Source organism: Triticum dicoccoides, chromosome 2B, assembly GCF_002162155.2.
Source record: "Triticum dicoccoides isolate Atlit2015 ecotype Zavitan chromosome 2B, WEW_v2.0, whole genome shotgun sequence".
NCBI lineage: Eukaryota > Viridiplantae > Streptophyta > Magnoliopsida > Poales > Poaceae > Triticum > Triticum dicoccoides.
Genome location: NC_041383.1, coordinates 174,813,285 through 174,816,008, shown reverse-complemented (window position 1 = coordinate 174,816,008; position 2,724 = coordinate 174,813,285).

The window sequence follows — 2,724 nt, the reverse complement described above, 5'->3', positions numbered from 1 at the left end:
CCCGTCGCAAGGTGGGCGGGCGGGGTGCCGGGCTCAACCTCGTATGAGGGAGACGGGGACCCGGGGGCCCGCTCGGACTCGACCTCGGGGGAGGGAGTCACAAAGCCAAGTGGTGGCGGCAGAGGGCGCCGTGCCGGGGGGGGACGCCGGGGGCTGCCGTCGCGCATCGCTCCATAGAGGGGGAGCGGGGGCCGGCGCAGAAGGGGCCGAAGCCGTAGGAACTTGAGAAAAAGGGAACACCGTCTCGGCAAAGTACACATGCCTCGAGGTGTACACATGATGAGTGACAGGATCATAGCACCGGTAACCTTTGGTGTTAGGGGGTAGCCAAGGAAGACGCATGGGATGGATCGTGGTGCGAGCTTGTGTGGCTTGGTGGACGCGGTGCTAGGATAACAGAGGCACCCGAAGATGCGGAGACCATCATAGGACGGTGGTGTGCCGAAGAGAAGGTGGTGAGGGGCGTAGTTCCACCGAGGGCGACACGGACGAATGTTAACTAAGAGAGTGGCGGTAGCGAGGGTATCGGGCCAAAACCGAGCGGGCACGTTAGAGTGAAAGAGTAACATGTGAATGCAGTCATTAAGAATGCAGAGAATGCGCTCGGCGCGGTCGTTCTGCTGGGAAGTGTAGGGGCAAGTCAGACGGAAGGTGGTGCCATGAGAGGCGAGAAGTGTGCGAAAGGCGACGTTGTCAAACTCTTTTTCGTTATCAGTTTGGAGTGCAAGTATGGGGCGACCGAACTGAGTGGTCACACAGGAATAAAAGGCGGTGAGTGTGGCTAAAGCATCGGATTTACGAAAAAGGGGAAAAGTCTACACATAATGAGAATAATCATCTAAAATCACCAAGTAGTAGAGATAGCCCGTGTTACTCACAACGGGAGATGTGCAAACATCACTATGAAGTAATTGAAACGGAAAAGTGGAAACTGAAGAAGACGCACTAAAGGAAAGACGAACGTGCTTGCCTAAGCGAGAAGCCTCACAAGAGTGCTCGTCGAGCTTATCACATGAGAAAGAGAAACTCCTAAGAATTTGACGTAAGACAGTGTGGTTGGGGTGACCCAAGCGAGCATGCCAAAGGTCAACGCCGGCGGCAAGGGCGACGGGTGTGAATGTGGAGGCGCCAGCATGCACGGGGTAGAGCTCATCGGGATTGTTACATCGATGAAGGACCATCCGGGTACGGGCGTCTTTCACAGAAAAGCCAACACCATCAAATTCAACAGTAAGTGGGTTCTCACGAGTAAGACGACGAACGGAAACTAGGTTCGTGACTAAATTAGGTGAAACAAGAACATGAGACATAGTGATGGGTGTGGAAGTGGAGGGAAAGCTAGTGCTACCGATATGACTAATAGGTAAGGAGGAGCCGTTGCCGACGGTGATACGAGTGGGTGTGTGAATGGGAGTGCAGGAGGTTAGGTTACCGGGATGAGCTTCCATGTGCGTAGTAGCACCTGAGTCCATGTACCAGTCGCCTCCACCGACAGAGCTACTCGACGACGGCGCGGAGTGCTGGACGGCGAGGAGGGTGGGGTCCCGTGGCACAGGTATCGGCGGCAGCGGAAGGCCCCCGTAGGGCGGCGCTGGGACGGGCGGGCCATAACCACCAAGAGGCGGCGGCGCAAGGAGGGTGCCGTAGCCGGTGCCAATCGGCTGGAACGACGCGTCGATGAACGCCTGGTGGCCAGCGGGGAGAGCCTGCTGATAGTGCGGCTCCCCCCCCGGCATCCTGGGCCTACTGCTGCTGCAGGCGGCGGCGACCGCCGCCACGCCGGTTGCGTCGGACCCCTCCCCCTTGCGGGTGCTGCGGGGGAGGCGCTGGTGGTGACGGGTAACACCCGGCGGGTGCGGGAGGACGCGACTGGATCGGCATGGCCGGTGAAGCGGTTTCGCCGCAGATGGTGAAGTAGCCTGAATATTCCATGGAAGGCGTCAGAAGAGGCAGGAAGAAGAAGCGGGCGGCGACGGCGACACGTGGGAGAAAGTGGCGGCGGCGGCGCGCTGATAACCCACAAGTATAGGGGATCGCAACAGTTTTCGATAAGTAAGAGTGTCGAACCGAACGAGGAGCTAAAGGTAGAACAAATATTCCCTAAAGTTCTATCGACCACCATACAACTCTATGCACGCTTAATGTTTACTTTACCTAGAACAAGTATGAAACTAGAAGTACTTTGTAGGTGTTGTTGGATAGGTTTGCAAGAAAATAAAGAACACGTAAATATAAATTAGGGCTGTTTAGATAAATACATAACTAAATTAGTAAAAGTAAAGAGCTTGTTGTCACGAGAAAGTTATTTGTCCCTAGGCAATCGATAACTAGACCGGTAATCATTATTGCAACTTTATTTGAGGGAGAGGCATAAGCTAACATACTTTCTCTACTTGGATCATATGCACTTATGATTGGAACTCTAGCAAGCATCCGCAACTACTAAAGATTCATTAAGGTAAAACCCAACCATAGCATTAAAGCATCAAGTCCCCTTTATCCCATACGCAACAATCCCTCTTACTCGGTTTGTGTTTTAGTCACTCACCAACCCACTATAAGCGAATCATGAACGTATTGCAACACCCTACAGAGGGAATCCATCACGCTTGCGCGACACGGAGGGCACCATAGGACAGCACCAATAATAAAACATACAACTCAAATCAATCACGATCATCAAATAGCCATTAGGACAAAACAGATCTACTCAAACATCATAGG